Raw genomic sequence first — 21,628 nt, 5'->3', positions numbered from 1 at the left:
CGGTCGCCACTCTCTGCTTCCGTTTATCTCAGACAATCTGCCTCCCTCACCCACACCCGCTCGCTCTCCACTCTCTGCTTCCCTTTCTCTCATCCAATCTGCCTCCCTCACCCCCACCCGCTCGGACTCCACCCTCTGCTTCCCTTTCTCTCAGACAATCTGCCTCCCTCACCCACACCCGCTCGCTCTCCATTCTCTGCCTCACTTTTTCTCACCCAATCTGCATTCCCCACCCATACCCGCTCGGACTCCACCCTCTGCTTCCCTTTCTCTCAGACAATCTGCCTCCCTCATCCACACCCGCTCGCTCTCCACTCTCTGCTTCCCTTTCTCTCAGACAATCTGCCTCCCTCACCCACACCCGCTCGGACTCCATCTCTGCTTCACTTTCTCTCAGACAATCTGCCTCCCTCACCCACACCCGCTCGCTCTCCACTCTCTGCTTCCCTTTCTGTTGTCCAATCTGCCTCCCTCACCCACACCCACTCGCTCTCCACTCTCTGCTTCCCTTTCTCTCACCCAATCTGCCTCCTTCACCCACACCCGCTCGGACTCCACTCTGCTTCCCTTTCTCTCAGACAATCTGCCTCTGTCACCCACACCCGCTCGCTCCCCACTCTCTGCTTCCCTTTCTCTCAGACAATCTGCCTCCCTCACCCACACCCGTTCGCTCTCCAGTATCTGCTTCCCTTTCTCTCACCCAATCTGCCCCCCTAACCCACAATCGCTCGGTCTCCACTCTCTGCTTCCCTTTCTGTCACCAATCTGCCTCCCTCACCCACACCCGCTCGCTCTCCACTCTCTGCTTCCCTTTCCCTCACCCAATCTGCATCCCTCACCCACACCCGCTCGGACTCCACTCTCTGCTTCCCTTTCTCTCAGACAATCTGCCTCCCTCACCCACACCCGCTCGCCATCCACTCTCTGCTTCCCTTTCTCTCAGGCAATCTGCCTCCCTCACCCTCACCCGCTCGCTCTCCACTCTCTGCTTCCCTTTCTCTCACCCAATCTGCCTCCCTCACCCACACCCGCTCGGACGCCATCTCTGCTTCACTTTCTCTCAGACAATCTGCCTCCCTCACCCACACCCGCTCGCTCTCCACTCTCTGCTTCCCTTTCCCTCACCCAATCTGCATCCCTCATACACACCCGCTCGGACTCCACTCTCTGCTTCGCTTTCTCTCACCCAATCTGCCTCCCTCTCTCACACCCGCTCGCTCTCCACTCTCTGCTTCCCTTTCTCTCAGACAATCTGCGTCCCTCACCCACACGCGCTCGCTGACCACTCTCTGCTTCCGTTTCTCTCACCCAATCTGCCTCCCTCACCCACACCCGCTCGGACGCCATCTCTGCTTCACTTTCTCTCAGACAATCTGCCTCCCTCACCCACACCCGCTCGCTCTCCACTCTCTGCTTCCCTTTCTGTTGTCCAATCTGCCTCCCTCACCCACACCCACTCGGTCGCCACTCTCTGCTTCCGTTTATCTCAGACAATCTGCCTCCCTCACCCACACCCGCTCGCTCTCCACTCTCTGCTTCCCTTTCTCTCACCCAATCTGACTCCCTCACCCACTCCCGCTCGGACTACACTCTCTGCTTCTCTTTCTCTCACCCAATCTTCCTCCCTCCCCCACACCCGCTAGGTCTCTACTCTCTGCATCCCATTCTCTCAGACAATCTGCCTTCCTCACCCACACCCGCACACACTCCACTCTCTGCTTCCGTTTATCTCAGACAATCTGCCTCCCTCACCCTCACCCGCTCGCTCTCCACTCTCTGCTTCCCTTTCTCTCACCCAATCTGCATCCCTCACACACACCCGCTCGGACTCCACTCTCTGCTTCGCTTTCTCTCACCCAATCTGCCTCCCTCTCTCACACCCGCTCGCTCTCCACTCTCTGCTTCCCTTTCTCTCAGACAATCTGCGTCCCTCACCCACACGCGCTCGCTGACCACTCTCTGCTTCCGTTTCTCTCACCCAATCTGCCTCCCTCACCCACACCCGCTCGGACGCCATCTCTGCTTCACTTTCTCTCAGACAATCTGCCTCCCTCACCCACACCCGCTCGCTCTCCACTCTCTGCTTCCCTTTCTGTTGTCCAATCTGCCTCCCTCACCCACACCCACTCGGTCGCCACTCTCTGCTTCCGTTTATCTCAGACAATCTGCCTCCCTCACCCACACCCGCTCGCTCTCCACTCTCTGCTTCCCTTTCTCTCACCCAATCTGACTCCCTCACCCACTCCCGCTCGGACTACACTCTCTGCTTCTCTTTCTCTCACCCAATCTTCCTCCCTCCCCCACACCCGCTAGGTCTCTACTCTCTGCATCCCATTCTCTCAGACAATCTGCCTTCCTCACCCACACCCGCACACACTCCACTCTCTGCTTCCCTTTATCTCAGACAATCTGCCTCCCTCACCCACACAAGCTCAGTCGTCTCTCTCTCCTTCCCTTTTTCTCAAACAATCTGCATCCCTCACCCACATCCGCTCGGTCTCCACTCTCTGCTTCCCTTTCTCTCACCCAATATACCTCCCTCACCCACACTCGCTCGGACTCCTCTCTCTGCTTCCCTCTCTCTCACCCAATCTGCCTCCCTCACCCGCACGGACTCCACTCTCTGCTTCCCTTTCTCTCAGACAATGTGCCTCCCTCACCCACACCCGCTCGCTCTCCACTCTCTGCTTCCCTTTCTCTCACCCAATCTGCTTCCCTCACCCACACCCGCTCGCTCTCCACTCTCTGCTTCCCTTTCTCTCACACAATCTGCCTCCCTCACCCCCACCCGCTCGGACTCCACCCTCTGCTTCCCTTTCTCTCAGACAATCTGCCTCCCTCACCCACACCCGCTCGCTCTCCACTCTCTGCATCCCGTTCTGTCAGACAATCTGCTTCCGACACCTACACCCGCTCGCTCTCCATTCTCTGCCTCACTTTTTCTCACCCAATCTGCATTCCCCACCCACACCCGCTCGGACTCCACCCTCTGCTTCCCTTTCTCTCAGACAATCTGCCTCCCTCATCCACACCCGCTCGCTCTCCACTCTCTGCTTCCCGTTCTCTCAGACAATCTGCCTCCCTCACCCGCACCCGCTCGCCCTCCACTCTCTGCTTCCCTTTCTCTCAGACAATCTGCCTCCCTCCCCCACACCCGCTCGCTCTACACTCTCTGCTTCCCTTTCTCTCAGACTATCTGCCTCCCTCACCCACACCCGCTCGGTCTCCACTCTCTGCTTCCCTTTCTATCAGACAAACTGCCTCCCTCACCCACACCAGCTCGCTCTCCACTGTCTGCTTCCCTTTATCTCACCCAATCAGCCTCCCTCAACCCCACCCGCTCGGTCTCCACTCCCTGCTTCCCTTTCTCTTGCCCAATCTGCCTCCCTCACCCACACGCGTTCGCTCTCCAGTCTCTGCTTCCCTTTCTCTCACCAGATCTGCCCCTCTCACCCACAATCGCTCGGTCACCACTCTCTGCTTCCCTTTCTCTCATCCAATCTGCCTCCCTCGCCCACACCCGCTCAGGCTCCACTCTCTGCTTCCCTTTCTGTTATCCACTCTGCCTCCCTCACCCACACCCGTTCGCTCTCCAGTCTCTGCTTCCCTTTCTCTCACCAAATCTGCCCCTCTCACCCACAATCGCTCGGTCACCACTCTCTGCTTCCCTTTCTCTCACCCAATCTGCATCCCCCACCCACACCCGCTCGCTCTCCACTCTCTGCTTCCCTTTCTCTCATCCAATCTGCCTCCCTCGCCCACACCCGCTCAGTCTCCACTCTCTGCTTCCCTTTCTGTTATCCACTCTGCCTCCCTCAACCACACCCGTTCGATCTCCACTCTCTGCTTCCCTTTCCCTCACCCAATCTGCCTCCCTCGCCCACATACGCTCGGAGAGGACTCTCTGCTTCCTTTCTCTCAGACAATCTGCCTCCCACAGCCACACCCGCCCAGTCTCCACTGTCTGCTTCCCTTTCTCTCAGACAATCTGCCTCCCTCACCCACACCCCCTCGCTCTCCACTCTCTGCTTCACATTCTCTCACCCAATCTGCCTCCCTCACTCACACCCTGTCGCTCTCCACTCTTTGCTTCCCTTTCTCTCAGACAATCTGCCTCCCTCACTCACACGCGCTCGGACTACACTCTCTGCTTCTCTTTCTCTCACCCAATCTTCCTCCCTCCCCCACACCCGCTAGGTCTCTACTCTCTGCATCCCATTCTCTCAGACAATCTGCCTCCCTCACCCACACCCGCACGCTCTACACTCTCTGCTTCCCTTTCTCTCTGACTATCTGCCTCCCTCACCCACACCCGCTCGGTCTCCACTCTCTGCTTCCCTTTCTCTCAGACAAACTGCCTCCCTCACCCACACCAGCTCGCTCTCCACTGTCTGCTTCCCTTTATCTCACCCAATCCGCCTTCCTCAACCCCACCCGCTCGCTCTCCAGTCTCTGCTTCCCTTTCTCTCACCCAATCTGCATCCTTCACCCACACACGCTCGCTCTCCACTCTCTGCTTCCCTTTCTCTCACCCAATCTGCATCCCCCACCCACACCCGCTCGCTCTCCACTCTCTGCTTCCCTTTCTCTCAGACAATCTGCCTCCCTCACCCACACCCGCTCAGGCTCCACTCTCTGCTTCCCTTTCTGTTATCCACTCTGCCTCCCTCACCCACACCCGTTCGCTCTCCACTCTCTGCTTCCCTTTCCCTCACCCAATCTGCCTCCCTCGCCCACACCCGCTCGGACAGCACTCTCTGCTTCCTTTCTCTCAGACAATCTGCCTCCCTCACCCACACCCGTTCGGTCGTCTCTCTCTGCTTCCCTTTATCTCAGGCAATCTGCCTCCCACACCCACACCCGCTCAGTCTCCACTGTCTGCTTCCCTTTCTCTCAGACAATCTGCCTCCCTCACCCTCACCCGCTCGGTCTCCACTCCCTGCTTCCCTTTCTCTTGCCCAATCTGCCTCCCTCACCCACACGCGTTCGCTCTCCAGTATCTGCTTCCCTTTCTCTCACCAAATCTGCCCCTCTCACCCACAATCGCTCGGTCACCACTCTCTGCTTCCCTTGCTCTCACCCAATCTGCATCCCTCACCCACACACGGTCGCTCTCCACTCTCTGCTTCCCTTTCTCTCACCCAATCTGCATCCCCCACCCACACCCGCTCGCTCTCCACTCTCTGCTTCCCTTTCTCTCATCCAATCTGCCTCCCTCACCCACACCCGCTCAGTCTCCACTCTCTGCTTCCCTTTCTGTTATCCACTCTGCCTCCCTCAACCACACCCGTTCGCTCTCCACTCTCTGCTTCCCTTTCCCTCACCCAATCTGCCTCCCTCGCCCACACCCGCTCGGGCAGCACTCTCTGCTTCCTTTCTCTCAGACAATCTGCCTCCCTCACCCACACCCGTTCGTTCGCCACTCTCTGCTTCCCTTTCTCCCAGACAATCTGCCTCCCTCACCCACACCCGCTCGCCATCCACTCTCTGCTTCCATTTCTCTCAGGCAATCTGCCTCCCTCACCCTCACCCGCTCGCTCTCCACTCTCTGCTTCCCTTTCTCTCACCCAATCTGCCTCCTTCACTCACACCCGCTCGGACTCCACTCTCTGCTTCGCTTTCTCTCACCCAATCTGCCTCCCTCACTCACACCCGCTCGCTCTCCACTCTCTGCTTCCCTTTCTCTCAGACAATCTGCCTCCCTCACCCACACGCGCTCGCTGACCACTCTCTGCTTCCGTTTCTCTCACCCAATCTGCCTCCCTCACCCACACCCGCTCGGACTCCATCTCTGCTTCACTTTCTCTCAGACAATCTGCCTCCCTCACCCACACCCGCTCGCTCTCCACTCTCTGCTTCCCTTTCTGTTGTCCAATCTGCCTCCCTCACCCATACCCACTCGGACTCCACTCTCTGCTTCCCTTTCTCTCACCCAATCTACCTCCCTCACTCACACCCGCTCGCTCTCCACTCTCTGCTTCCCTTTCTCTCACCCAATCTGCCTCCTTCACCCACACCCGCTCGGGCTCCACTCTCTGCATCCCTTTCTCTCACCCTATCTGAATCCCTCACCCACACCCGCTCGGACTCCACTCTCTGCTTCCCTTTCTCTCAGACAATCTGCCTCCCGCACCAACACCCGCTCGGGCTCCACTCTCTGCATCCCTTTCTCTCCCCCTATCTGCATCCCTCACCCACACCCGCTCGGACTCCACTCTGCTTCCCTTTCTCTCAGACAATCTGCCTCTGTCACCCACACCCGCTCGCTCTACACTCTCTGCTTCAATTTCTCTCAGACAATCTGCCTCCCTCACCCACACCCGCTCGCTCCCCACTCTCTGCTTCCCTTTCTCTCAGACAATCTGCCTCCCTCACCCACACCCGTTCGCTCTCCAGTATCTGCTTTCCTTTCTCTCACCCAATCTGCCCCCCTCACCCACAATCGCTCGGTCTCCACTCTCTGCTTCCCTTTCTGTCACCAATCTGCCTCCCTCACCCACACCCGCTCGCTCTCCACTCTCTGCTTCCCTTTCCCTCACCCAATCTGCATCCCTCACCCACACCCGCTCGGACTCCACTCTCTGCTTCCCTTTCTCTCAGACAATCTGCCTCCGTCACCCACACCCGTTCGTTCGCCACTCTCTGCTTCCCTTGATGTCAGACAATCTGCCTCCCTCACCCACACCCGCTCGCCATCCACTCTCTGCTTCCCTTTCTCTCAGGCATTCTGCCTCCCTCACCCTCACCCGCTCGCTCTCCACTCTCTGCTTCCCTTTCTCTCACCCAATCTGCATCCCTCACACACACCCGCTCGGACTCCACTCTCTGCTTCCCTTTCTCTCACCCAATCTGCCTCCCTCACCCACACCCGCTCGGACGCCATCTCTGCTTCACTTTCTCTCAGACAATCTGCCTCCCTCACCCACACCCGCTCGCTCTCCACTCTCTGCTTCCCTTTCTGTTGTCCAATCTGCCTCCCTCACCCACACCCACTCGGTCGCCACTCTCTGCTTCCGTTTATCTCAGACAATCTGCCTCCCTCACCCACACCCGCTCGCTCTCCACTCTCTGCTTCCCTTTCTCTCACCCAATCTGACTCCCTCACCCACTCCCGCTCGGACTACACTCTCTGCTTCTCTTTCTCTCACCCAATCTTCCTCCCTCCCCCACACCCGCTCGGTCTCTACTCTCTGCATCCCATTCTCTCAGACAATCTGCCTTCCTCACCCACAAAGAACAAAGAACAAAGAAATGTACAGCACAGGAACAGGCCCTTCGGCCCTCCAAGCCCGCGCCGACCATACTGCCCGACTAAACTACAATCTTCTACACTTCCTGGATCCGTATCCTTCTATTCCCATCCTATTCATATATTTGTCAAGATGCCCCTTAAATGTCCCTATCGTCCCTGCTTCCACTACCTCCTCCGGTAGCGAGTTCCAGGCACCCACTACCCTCTGCGTAAAAAACTTGCCTCGTACATCTACTCTAAACCTTGCCCCTCTCACCTTAAACCTATGCCCCCTAGTAATTGACCCCTCTACCCTGGGGAAAAGCCTCTGACTATCCACTCTGTCTATGCCCCTCATAATTTTGTAGACCTCTATCAGGTCGCCCCTCAACCTCCTTCGTTCCAGAGAGAACAAACCGAGTTTATTCAATCGCTCCTCATAGCTTATGCCCTCCATACCAGGCAACATTCTGGTAAATCTCTTCTGCACCCTCTCTAAAGCCTCCACATCCTTCTGGTAGTGTGGCGACCAGAATTGAACACTATACTCCAAGTGTGGCCTAACTAAGGTTCTATACAGCTGCACCCGCTCGGACTCCACCCTCTGCTTCCCTTTCTCTCAGACAATCTGCCTCCCTCACCCACAACCGCTCGCTCTCCACTCTCTGCATCCCGTTCTGTCAGACAATCTGCTTCCGACACCTACACCCGCTCGCTCTCCATTCCCTGCCTCACTTTTTCTCACCCAATCTGCATTCCCCACCCACACCCGCTCGGACTCCACCCTCTGCTTCCCTTTCTCTCAGACAATCTGCCTCCCTCAACCACACCCGCTCGCTCTCCACTCTCTGCTTCCCGTTCTCTCAGACAATCTGCCTCCCTCACCCGCACCCGCTCGCCCTCCACTCTCTGCTTCCCTTTCTCTCACCCAATCTGCCTCCCTCACCCACACCCGCTCGGACTCCACTCTCTGCTTCCCTTTCTCTCAGACAATCTGCCTCCCTCAACCACACCCGCTCGCTCTCCACTCTCTGCTTCCCGTTCTCTCAGACAATCTGCCTCCCTCAACCACACCCGCTCGCTCTCCACTCTCTGCTTCCCGTTCTCTCAGACAATCTGCCTCCCTCACCCGCACCCGCTCGCCCTCCACTCTCTGCTTCACTTTCTCTCAGACAATCTGCCTCCCTCACCCACACCCGCTCGTCACCACTCCCTGCTTCCCTTTCTCTCAGACAATCTGCATCCCTCACCCACACCCACTCGGACTCCACTCTCTGCTTCCCTTTGTCTCACCCAATCTACCTCCCTCACTCACACCCGCTCGCTCTCCACTCTCTGCTTCCCTTTCTCTCACCCAATCTGCCTCCTTCACCCACACCCGCTCGGGCTCCACTCTCTGCATCCCTTTCTCTCACCCTATCTGAATCCCTCACCCACACCCGCTCGGACTCCACTCTCTGCTTCCCTTTCTATCAGACAATCTGCCTCCCGCACCAACACCCGCTCGGGCTCCACTCTCTGCATCCCTTTCTCTCCCCCTATCTGCATCCCTCACCCACACCCGATCGGACTCCACTCTCTGCTTCCCTTTCTCTCAGACAATCTGCCTCTGTCACCCACACCCGCTCGCTCTACACTCTCTGCTTCCCGTTCTCTCAGACAATCTGCCTCCCTCACCCACACCCGCTCGCTCCCCACTCTCTGCTTCCCTTTCTCTCAGACAATCTGCCTCCCTCACCCACACCCGTTCGCTCTCCAGTATCTGCTTCCCTTTCTCCCACCCAATCTGCCCCCCTCACCCACAATCGCTCGGTCTCCACTCTCTGCTTCCCTTTCTGTCACCAATCTGCCTCCCTCACCCACACCCGCTCGCTCTCCACTCTCTGCTTCCCTTTCCCTCACCCAATCTGCCATCTTCACCCACACCCGCTCGGACTCCGCTCTCTGCTTCCCTTTCTCTCAGACAATCTGCCTCCCTCACCCACACCCGCTCGCTCCCCACTCTCTGCTTCCCTTTCTCTCAGACAATCTGCCTCCCTCACCCACACCCGCTCGCTCTCCACTCTCTGCTTCCCTTTCTCTCAGACAATCTGCCTCCCTCACCCACACCCGTTCGTTCGCCACTCTCTGCTTCCCTTTCTCCCAGACAATCTGCCTCCCTCACCCACACCCGCTCGCCATCCACTCTCTGCTTCCATTTCTCTCAGGCAATCTGCCTCCCTCACCCTCACCCGCTCGCTCTCCACTCTCTGCTTCCCTTTCTCTCACCCAATCTGCCTCCCTCACTCACACCCGCTCGGACTCCACTCTCTGCTTCGCTTTCTCTCACCCAATCTGCCTCCCTCACTCACACCCGCTCGCTCTCCACTCTCTGCTTCCCTTTCTCTCAGACAATCTGCCTCCCTCACCCACACGCGCTCGCTGACCACTCTCTGCTTCCGTTTCTCTCACCCAATCTGCCTCCCTCACCCACACCCGCTCGGACTCCATCTCTGCTTCACTTTCTCTCAGACAATCTGCCTCCCTCACCCACACCCGCTCGCTCTCCACTCTCTGCTTCCCTTTCTCTCACCCAATCTGCCTCCTTCACCCACACCCGCTCGGGCTCCACTCTCTGCATCCCTTTCTCTCACCCTATCTGAATCCCTCACCCACACCCGCTCGGACTCCACTCTCTGCTTCCCTTTCTCTCAGACAATCTGCCTCCCGCACCAACACCCGCTCGGGCTCCACTCTCTGCATCCCTTTCTCTCCCCCTATCTGCATCCCTCACCCACACCCGCTCGGACTCCACTCTGCTTCCCTTTCTCTCAGACAGTCTGCCTCTGTCACCCACACCCGCTCGCTCTACACTCTCTGCTTCAAGTTCTCTCAGACAATCTGCCTCCCTCACCCACACCCGCTCGCTCCCCACTCTCTGCTTCCCTTTCTCTCAGACAATCTGCCTCCCTCACCCACACCCGTTCGCTCTCCAGTATCTGCTTCCCTTTCTCTCACCCAATCTGCCCCCCTCACCCACAATCGCTCGGTCTCCACTCTCTGCTTCCCTTTCTGTCACCAATCTGCCTCCCTCACCCACACCCGCTCGCTCTCCACTCTCTGCTTCCCTTTCCCTCACCCAATCTGCATCCCTCACCCACACCCGCTCGGACTCCACTCTCTGCTTCCCTTTCTCTCAGACAATCTGCCTCCGTCACCCACACCCGTTCGTTCGCCACTCTCTGCTTCCCTTGATGTCAGACAATCTGCCTCCCTCACCCACACCCGCTCGCCATCCACTCTCTGCTTCCCTTTCTCTCAGGCATTCTGCCTCCCTCACCCTCACCCGCTCGCTCTCCACTCTCTGCTTCCCTTTCTCTCACCCAATCTGCATCCCTCACACACACCCGCTCGGACTCCACTCTCTGCTTCCCTTTCTCTCACCCAATCTGCCTCCCTCACCCACACCCGCTCGGACGCCATCTCTGCTTCACTTTCTCTCAGACAATCTGCCTCCCTCACCCACACCCGCTCGCTCTCCACTCTCTGCTTCCCTTTCTGTTGTCCAATCTGCCTCCCTCACCCACACCCACTCGGTCGCCACTCTCTGCTTCCGTTTATCTCAGACAATCTGCCTCCCTCACCCACACCCGCTCGCTCTCCACTCTCTGCTTCCCTTTCTCTCACCAAATCTGACTCCCTCACCCACTCCCGCTCGGACTACACTCTCTGCTTCTCTTTCTCTCACCCAATCTTCCTCCCTCCCCCACACCCGCTAGGTCTCTACTCTCTGCATCCCATTCTCTCAGACAATCTGCCTTCCTCACCCACACCCGCACACACTCCACTCTCTGCTTCCCTTTATCTCAGACAATCTGCCTCCCTCACCCACACAAGCTCAGTCGTCTCTCTCTCCTTCCCTTTTTCTCAGACAATCTGCATCCCTCACCCACATCCGCTCGGTCTCCACTCTCTGCTTCCCTTTCTCTCAACCAATATACTTCCCTCACCCACACTCGCTCGGACTCCTCTCTCTGCTTCCCTCTCTCTCACCCAATCTGCCTCCCTCACCCGCACGGACTCCACTCTCTGCTTCCCTTTCTCTCAGACAATGTGCCTCCCTCACCCACACCCGCTCGCTCTCCACTCTCTGCTTCCCTTTCTCTCACCCAATCTGCTTCCCTCACCCACACCCGCTCGCTCTCCACTCTCTGCTTCCCTTTCTCTCACACAATCTGCCTCCCTCACCCCCACCCGCTCGGACTCCACCCTCTGCTTCCCTTTCTCTCAGACAATCTGCCTCCCTCACCCACACCCGCTCGCTCTCCACTCTCTGCATCCCGTTCTGTCAGACAATCTGCTTCCGACACCTACACCCGCTCGCTCTCCATTCTCTGCCTCACTTTTTCTCACCCAATCTGCATTCCCCACCCACACCCGCTCGGACTCCACCCTCTGCTTCCCGTTCCCTCAGACAATCTGCCTCCCTCACCCGCACCCGCTCGCCCTCCACTCTCTGCTTCCCTTTCTCTCACCCAATCTGCCTCCCTCACTCACACCCGCTCGGACTCCACTCTCTGCTTCGCTTTCTCTCACCCAATCTGCCTCCCTCACTCACACCCGCTCGCTGTCCACTCTCTGCTTCCCTTTCTCTCAGACAATCTGCCTCCCTCACCCACACCCGCTCGCTCTCCACTCTCTGCTTCCCTTTCTGTTGTCCAATCTGCCTCCCTCACCCACACACGCTCGGGCTCCACTCTCTGCATCCCTTTCTCTCACCCTATCTGAATCCCTCACCCACACCCGCTCCGACTCCACTCTCTGCTTCCCTTTCTCTCCCCCTATCTGCATCCCTCACCCACACCCGCTCGGACACCACTCTGCTTCCCTTTCTCTCAGACAATCTGCCTCTGTCACCCACACCCGCTCGCTCTACACTCTCTGCTTCAAGTTCTCTCAGACAATCTGCCTCCCTCACCCACACCCGCTCGCTCCCCACTCTCTGCTTCCCTTTCTCTCAGACAATCTGCCTCCCTCACCAACACCCGCTCGCTCTCCACTCTCTGCTTCCCTTTCCCTCACCCAATCTGCATCCCTCACCCACACCCGCTCGGACTCCACTCTCTGCTTCCCTTTCTCTCAGACAATCTGCCTCCATCACCCACACGCGTTCGCTCTCCAGTCTCTGCTTCCCTTTCTCTCACCAGATCTGCCCCTCTCACCCACAATCGCTCGGTCACCACTCTCTGCTTCCCTTTCTCTCATCCAATCTGCCTCCCTCGCCCACACCCGCTCAGGCTCCACTCTCTGCTTCCCTTTCTGTTATCCACTCTGCCTCCCTCACCCACACCCGTTCGCTCTCCACTCTCTGCTTCCCTTTCCCTCACCCAATCTGCCTCCCTCGCCCACACCCGCTCGGACAGCACTCTCTGCTTCCTTTCTCTCAGACAATCTGCCTCCCTCTCCCACACCCGTTCGGTCGCCTCTCTCTGCTTCCCTTTATCTCAGACAATCTGCCTCCCACACCCACACCCGCTCAGTCTCCACTGTCTGCTTCCCTTTCTCTCAGACAATCTGCCTCCCTCACCCTCACCCGCTCGGTCTCCACTCCCTGCTTCCCTTTCTCTCAGACTATCTGCCTCCCTCACCCACACCCGCTCGGTCGCTACTCTCTGCTTCCCTTTATCTCAGACAATCTGCCTCCCTCACCCACACGGGTTCGCTCTCCAGTCTCTGCTTCCCTTTCTCTCACCAAATCTGCCCCTCTCACCCACAATCGCTCGGTTTCCACTCTCTGCTTCCCTTTCTCTCACCCAATCTGCATCCCCCACCCACACCCGCTCGCTCTCCACTCTCTGCTTCCCTTTCTCTCATCCAATCTGCCTCCCTCACCCCCACCCGCTCGGACTCCACTCTCTGCTTCCCTTTCTCTCAGACAATCTGCCTCCCTCACCCACACCCGCTCGCTCTCCATTCTCTGCCTCACTTTTTCTCACCCAATCTGCATTCCCCACCCATACCCGCTCGGACTCCACCCTCTGCTTCCCTTTCTCTCAGACAATCTGCCTCCCTCATCCACACCCGCTCGCTCTCCACTCTCTGCTTCCCTTTCTCTCAGACAATCTGCCTCCCTCACCCACACCCGCTCGGACTCCATCTCTGCTTCACTTTCTCTCAGACAATCTGCCTCCCTCACCCACACCCGCTCGCTCTCCACTCTCTGCTTCCCTTTCTGTTGTCCAATCTGCCTCCCTCACCCACACCCACTCGCTCTCCACTCTCTGCTTCCCTTTCTCTCACCCAATCTGCCTCCTTCACCCACACCCGCTCGGACTCCACTCTGCTTCCCTTTCTCTCAGACAATCTGCCTCTGTCACCCACACCCGCTCGCTCCCCACTCTCTGCTTCCCTTTCTCTCAATCTGCCTCCCTCACCCACACCCGTTCGCTCTCCAGTATCTGCTTCCCTTTCTCTCACCCAATCTGCCCCCCTAACCCACAATCGCTCGGTCTCCACTCTCTGCTTCCCTTTCTGTCACCAATCTGCCTCCCTCACCCACACCCGCTCGCTCTCCACTCTCTGCTTCCCTTTCCCTCACCCAATCTGCATCCCTCACCCACACCCGCTCGGACTCCACTCTCTGCTTCCCTTTCTCTCAGACAATCTGCCTCCCTCACCCACACCCGCTCGCCATCCACTCTCTGCTTCCCTTTCTCTCAGGCAATCTGCCTCCCTCACCCTCACCCGCTCGCTCTCCACTCTCTGCTTCCCTTTCTCTCACCCAATCTGCCTCCCTCACCCACACCCGCTCGGACGCCATCTCTGCTTCACTTTCTCTCAGACAATCTGCCTCCCTCACCCACACCCGCTCGCTCTCCACTCTCTGCTTCCCTTTCCCTCACCCAATCTGCATCCCTCATACACACCCGCTCGGACTCCACTCTCTGCTTCGCTTTCTCTCACCCAATCTGCCTCCCTCTCTCACACCCGCTCGCTCTCCACTCTCTGCTTCCCTTTCTCTCAGACAATCTGCGTCCCTCACCCACACGCGCTCGCTGACCACTCTCTGCTTCCGTTTCTCTCACCCAATCTGCCTCCCTCACCCACACCCGCTCGGACGCCATCTCTGCTTCACTTTCTCTCAGACAATCTGCCTCCCTCACCCACACCCGCTCGCTCTCCACTCTCTGCTTCCCTTTCTGTTGTCCAATCTGCCTCCCTCACCCACACCCACTCGGTCGCCACTCTCTGCTTCCGTTTATCTCAGACAATCTGCCTCCCTCACCCACACCCGCTCGCTCTCCACTCTCTGCTTCCCTTTCTCTCACCCAATCTGACTCCCTCACCCACTCCCGCTCGGACTACACTCTCTGCTTCTCTTTCTCTCACCCAATCTTCCTCCCTCCCCCACACCCGCTAGGTCTCTACTCTCTGCATCCCATTCTCTCAGACAATCTGCCTTCCTCACCCACACCCGCACACACTCCACTCTCTGCTTCCGTTTATCTCAGACAATCTGCCTCCCTCACCCTCACCCGCTCGCTCTCCACTCTCTGCTTCCCTTTCTCTCACCCAATCTGCATCCCTCACACACACCCGCTCGGACTCCACTCTCTGCTTCGCTTTCTCTCACCCAATCTGCCTCCCTCTCTCATACCCGCTCGCTCTCCACTCTCTGCTTCCCTTTCTCTCAGACAATCTGCGTCCCTCACCCACACGCGCTCGCTGACCACTCTCTGCTTCCGTTTCTCTCACCCAATCTGCCTCCCTCACCCACACCCGCTCGGACGCCATCTCTGCTTCACTTTCTCTCAGACAATCTGCCTCCCTCACCCACACCCGCTCGCTCTCCACTCTCTGCTTCCCTTTCTGTTGTCCAATCTGCCTCCCTCAGCCACACCCACTCGGTCGCCACTCTCTGCTTCCGTTTATCTCAGACAATCTGCCTCCCTCTCTCACACCCGCTCGCTCTCCACTCTCTGCTTCCCTTTCTCTCAGACAATCTGCGTCCCTCACCCACACGCGCTCGCTGACCACTCTCTGCTTCCGTTTCTCTCACCCAATCTGCCTCCCTCACCCACACCCGCTCGGACGCCATCTCTGCTTCACTTTCTCTCAGACAATCTGCCTCCCTCACCCACACCCGCTCGCTCTCCACTCTCTGCTTCCCTTTCTGTTGTCCAATCTGCCTCCCTCACCCACACCCACTCGGTCGCCACTCTCTGCTTCCGTTTATCTCAGACAATCTGCCTCCCTCACCCACACCCGCTCGCTCTCCACTCTCTGCTTCCCTTTCTCTCACCCAATCTGACTCCCTCACCCACTCCCGCTCGGACTACACTCTCTGCTTCTCTTTCTCTCACCCAATCTTCCTCCCTCCCCCACACCCGCTAGGTCTCTACTCTCTGCATCCCATTCTCTCAGACAATCTGCCTTCCTCACCCACACCCGCACACACTCCACTCTCTGCTTCCGTTTATCTCAGACAATCTGCCTCCCTCACCCTCACCCGCTCGCTCTCCACTCTCTGCTTCCCTTTCTCTCACCCAATCTGCATCCCTCACACACACCCGCTCGGACTCCACTCTCTGCTTCGCTTTCTCTCACCCAATCTGCCTCCCTCTCTCACACCCGCTCGCTCTCCACTCTCTGCTTCCCTTTCTCTCAGACAATCTGCGTCCCTCACCCACACGCGCTCGCTGACCACTCTCTGCTTCCGTTTCTCTCACCCAATCTGCCTCCCTCACCCACACCCGCTCGGACGCCATCTCTGCTTCACTTTCTCTCAGACAATCTGCCTCCCTCACCCACACCCGCTCGCTCTCCACTCTCTGCTTCCCTTTCTGTTGTCCAATCTGCCTCCCTCACCCACACCCACTCGGTCGCCACTCTCTGCTTCCGTTTATCTCAGACAATCTGCCTCCCTCACCCACACCCGCTCGCTCTCCACTCTCTGCTTCCCTTTCTCTCACCCAATCTGACTCCCTCACCCACTCCCGCTCGGACTACACTCTCTGCTTCTCTTTCTCTCACCCAATCTTCCTCCCTCCCCCACACCCGCTAGGTCTCTACTCTCTGCATCCCATTCTCTCAGACAATCTGCCTTCCTCACCCACACCCGCACACACTCCACTCTCTGCTTCCCTTTATCTCAGACAATCTGCCTCCCTCACCCACACAAGCTCAGTCGTCTCTCTCTCCTTCCCTTTTTCTCAAACAATCTGCATCCCTCACCCACATCCGCTCGGTCTCCACTCTCTGCTTCCCTTTCTCTCACCCAATATACCTCCCTCACCCACACTCGCTCGGACTCCTCTCTCTGCTTCCCTCTCTCTCACCCAATCTGCCTCCCTCACCCGCACGGACTCCACTCTCTGCTTCCCTTTCTCTCAGACAATGTGCCTCCCTCACCCACACCCGCTCGCTCTCCACTCTCTGCTTCCCTTTCTCTCACCCAATCTGCTTCCCTCACCCACAGCCGCTCGCTCTCCACTCTCTGCTTCCCTTTCTCTCACACAATCTGCCTCCCTCACCCCCACCCGCTCGGACTCCACCCTCTGCTTCCCTTTCTCTCAGACAATCTGCCTCCCTCACCCACACCCGCTCGCTCTCCACTCTCTGCATCCCGTTCTGTCAGACAATCTGCTTCCGACACCTACACCCGCTCGCTCTCCATTCTCTGCCTCACTTTTTCTCACCCAATCTGCATTCCCCACCCACACCCGCTCGGACTCCACCCTCTGCTTCCCTTTCTCTCAGACAATCTGCCTCCCTCATCCACACCCGCTCGCTCTCCACTCTCTGCTTCCCGTTCTCTCAGACAATCTGCCTCCCTCACCCGCACCCGCTCGCCCTCCACTCTCTGCTTCCCTTTCTCTCAGACAATCTGCCTCCCTCCCCCACACCCGCTCGCTCTACACTCTCTGCTTCCCTTTCTCTCAGACTATCTGCCTCCCTCACCCACACCCGCTCGGTCTCCACTCTCTGCTTCCCTTTCTATCAGACAAACTGCCTCCCTCACCCACACCAGCTCGCTCTCCACTGTCTGCTTCCCTTTATCTCACCCAATCAGCCTCCCTCAACCCCACCCGCTCGGTCTCCACTCCCTGCTTCCCTTTCTCTTGCCCAATCTGCCTCCCTCACCCACACGCGTTCGCTCTCCAGTCTCTGCTTCCCTTTCTCTCACCAGATCTGCCCCTCTCACCCACAATCGCTCGGTCACCACTCTCTGCTTCCCTTTCTCTCATCCAATCTGCCTCCCTCGCCCACACCCGCTCAGGCTCCACTCTCTGCTTCCCTTTCTGTTATCCACTCTGCCTCCCTCACCCACACCCGTTCGCTCTCCAGTCTCTGCTTCCCTTTCTCTCACCAAATCTGCCCCTCTCACCCACAATCGCTCGGTCACCACTCTCTGCTTCCCTTTCTCTCACCCAATCTGCATCCCCCACCCACACCCGCTCGCTCTCCACTCTCTGCTTCCCTTTCTCTCATCCAATCTGCCTCCCTCGCCCACACCCGCTCAGTCTCCACTCTCTGCTTCCCTTTCTGTTATCCACTCTGCCTCCCTCAACCACACCCGTTCGATCTCCACTCTCTGCTTCCCTTTCCCTCACCCAATCTGCCTCCCTCGCCCACATACGCTCGGAGAGGACTCTCTGCTTCCTTTCTCTCAGACAATCTGCCTCCCACAGCCACACCCGCCCAGTCTCCACTGTCTGCTTCCCTTTCTCTCAGACAATCTGCCTCCCTCACCCACACCCCCTCGCTCTCCACTCTCTGCTTCACATTCTCTCACCCAATCTGCCTCCCTCACTCACACCCTGTCGCTCTCCACTCTTTGCTTCCCTTTCTCTCAGACAATCTGCCTCCCTCACTCACACGCGCTCGGACTACACTCTCTGCTTCTCTTTCTCTCACCCAATCTTCCTCCCTCCCCCACACCCGCTAGGTCTCTACTCTCTGCATCCCATTCTCTCAGACAATCTGCCTTCCTCACCCACACCCGCACACACTCCACTCTCTGCTTCCGTTTATCTCAGACAATCTGCCTCCCTCACCCTCACCCGCTCGCTCTCCACTCTCTGCTTCCCTTTCTCTCACCCAATCTGCATCCCTCACACACACCCGCTCGGACTCCACTCTCTGCTTCGCTTTCTCTCACCCAATCTGCCTCCCTCTCTCACACCCGCTCGCTCTCCACTCTCTGCTTCCCTTTCTCTCAGACAATCTGCGTCCCTCACCCACACGCGCTCGCTGACCACTCTCTGCTTCCGTTTCTCTCACCCAATCTGCCTCCCTCACCCACACCCGCTCGGACGCCATCTCTGCTTCACTTTCTCTCAGACAATCTGCCTCCCTCACCCACACCCGCTCGCTCTCCACTCTCTGCTTCCCTTTCTGTTGTCCAATCTGCCTCCCTCACCCACACCCACTCGGTCGCCACTCTCTGCTTCCGTTTATCTCAGACAATCTGCCTCCCTCACCCACACCCGCTCGCTCTCCACTCTCTGCTTCCCTTTCTCTCACCCAATCTGACTCCCTCACCCACTCCCGCTCGGACTACACTCTCTGCTTCTCTTTCTCTCACCCAATCTTCCTCCCTCCCCCACACCCGCTAGGTCTCTACTCTCTGCATCCCATTCTCTCAGACAATCTGCCTTCCTCACCCACACCCGCACACACTCCACTCTCTGCTTCCCTTTATCTCAGACAATCTGCCTCCCTCACCCACACAAGCTCAGTCGTCTCTCTCTCCTTCCCTTTTTCTCAAACAATCTGCATCCCTCACCCACATCCGCTCGGTCTCCACTCTCTGCTTCCCTTTCTCTCACCCAATATACCTCCCTCACCCACACTCGCTCGGACTCCTCTCTCTGCTTCCCTCTCTCTCACCCAATCTGCCTCCCTCACCCGCACGGACTCCACTCTCTGCTTCCCTTTCTCTCAGACAATGTGCCTCCCTCACCCACACCCGCTCGCTCTCCACTCTCTGCTTCCCTTTCTCTCACCCAATCTGCTTCCCTCACCCACACCCGCTCGCTCTCCACTCTCTGCTTCCCTTTCTCTCACACAATCTGCCTCCCTCACCCCCACCCGCTCGGACTCCACCCTCTGCTTCCCTTTCTCTCAGACAATCTGCCTCCCTCACCCACACCCGCTCGCTCTCCACTCTCTGCATCCCGTTCTGTCAGACAATCTGCTTCCGACACCTACATCCGCTCGCTCTCCATTCTCTGCCTCACTTTTTCTCACCCAATCTGCATTCCCCACCCACACCCGCTCGGACTCCACCCTCTGCTTCCCTTTCTCTCAGACAATCTGCCTCCCTCATCCACACCCGCTCGCTCTCCACTCTCTGCTTCCCGTTCTCTCAGACAATCTGCCTCCCTCACCCGCACCCGCTCGCCCTCCACTCTCTGCTTCCCTTTCTCTCAGACAATCTGCCTCCCTCCCCCACACCCGCTCGCTCTACACTCTCTGCTTCCCTTTCTCTCAGACTATCTGCCTCCCTCACCCACACCCGCTCGGTCTCCACTCTCTGCTTCCCTTTCTATCAGACAAACTGCCTCCCTCACCCACACCAGCTCGCTCTCCACTGTCTGCTTCCCTTTATCTCACCCAATCAGCCTCCCTCAACCCCACCCGCTCGGTCTCCACTCCCTGCTTCCCTTTCTCTTGCCCAATCTGCCTCCCTCACCCACACGCGTTCGCTCTCCAGTCTCTGCTTCCCTTTCTCTCACCAGATCTGCCCCTCTCACCCACAATCGCTCGGTCACCACTCTCTGCTTCCCTTTCTCTCATCCAATCTGCCTCCCTCGCCCACACCCGCTCAGGCTCCACTCTCTGCTTCCCTTTCTGTTATCCACTCTGCCTCCCTCACCCACACCCGTTCGCTCTCCAGTCTCTGCTTCCCTTTCTCTCACCAAATCTGCCCCTCTCACCCACAATCGCTCGGTCACCACTCTCTGCTTCCCTTTCTCTCACCCAATCTGCATCCCCCACCCACACCCGCTCGCTCTCCACTCTCTGCTTCCCTTTCTCTCATCCAATCTGCCTCCCTCGCCCACACCCGCTCAGTCTCCACTCTCTGCTTCCCTTTCTGTTATCCACTCTGCCTCCCTCAACCACACCCGTTCGATCTCCACTCTCTGCTTCCCTTTCCCTCACCCAATCTGCCTCCCTCGCCCACATACGCTCGGAGAGGACTCTCTGCTTCCTTTCTCTCAGACAATCTGCCTCCCACAGCCACACCCGCCCAGTCTCCACTGTCTGCTTCCCTTTCTCTCAGACAATCTGCCTCCCTCACCCACACCCCCTCGCTCTCCACTCTCTGCTTCACATTCTCTCACCCAATCTGCCTCCCTCACTCACACCCTGTCGCTCTCCACTCTTTGCTTCCCTTTCTCTCAGACAATCTGCCTCCCTCACTCACACGCGCTCGCTCACCACTCTCTGCTCCCCTTTCTCTCACACAATCTGCCTCCCTCACCCACACCCGCTCGGACTCCACTCTCTGCTTGCCGTTCTCTCAGACAATCTGCCTCCCCCACCCACACCCGCACGCTTTCCACTCTCCGCTTCCCTTTCTCTCAGACAATCTGCCTCCCTCACTCACACCCGCTCGGTCGCTACTCTCTGCTTCCCTTTATCTCAGACAATCTGCCTCCCTCACCTACACCCGCTCGCTCTCCACTCTCTGCTTATCTTTTTCTCACTCAATCTGCATCCCCCACCCACACCCGCTCGCTCTCCAATCTCCGCTTCCCTTTCTCTCAGACAATCTGCCTCCCTCACTCACACCCGCTCGGTCGCTACTCTCTGCTTCCCGTTATCTCAGACAATCTGCCTCCTTCACCCACACCCGCTCGCTCTCCACTCTCTTCTTCCCTTTCAATCAAAAAATCTGCATCCCTCACCCACACCCGCTCGGACAGCACTCTCTTCTTCCCTTTCTCTCAGACAATCTGCCTCCCTCACCCACAACCGTTCCGTCGCCACTCTCTGCTTCCCTTTATCTCAGACAATCTGCCTCCCTCACCCACACCCGCTCGCTCTCTACACTCTGCTTCCCTTTCTCTCAGGCAATCTGCCTCCCTCACCCTCACTCGCTCGCTCTCCACTCTCTGCTTCCCTTTCTCTCACCCAATCTGCATCCCTCACACACCCGCTCGGACTCCACTCTCTGCTTCGCTTTCTCTCACCCAATCTGCCTCCCTCACCCACACCCGCTCGCTCTTCACTCTCTGCTTCCCTTTCTCTCAGACAATCTGCCTCCCTCACCCTCACCCGCTCACTCTCCACTCTCTGCTTCCCTTTCTCTCACCCAATCTGCATCCCTCACACACACCCGCTCCGACTCCACTCTCTGCTTCGCTTTTTCTCACACAATCTGCCTCCCTCACTCACACCCGCTCGCAC

This window comes from Scyliorhinus torazame, chromosome 20, assembly GCF_047496885.1.
Source record: "Scyliorhinus torazame isolate Kashiwa2021f chromosome 20, sScyTor2.1, whole genome shotgun sequence".
NCBI classification, from domain to species: domain Eukaryota; kingdom Metazoa; phylum Chordata; class Chondrichthyes; order Carcharhiniformes; family Scyliorhinidae; genus Scyliorhinus; species Scyliorhinus torazame.
The sequence above is the reverse complement of the archived record's forward strand: the minus strand, read 5'-3'. Positions refer to the sequence as shown.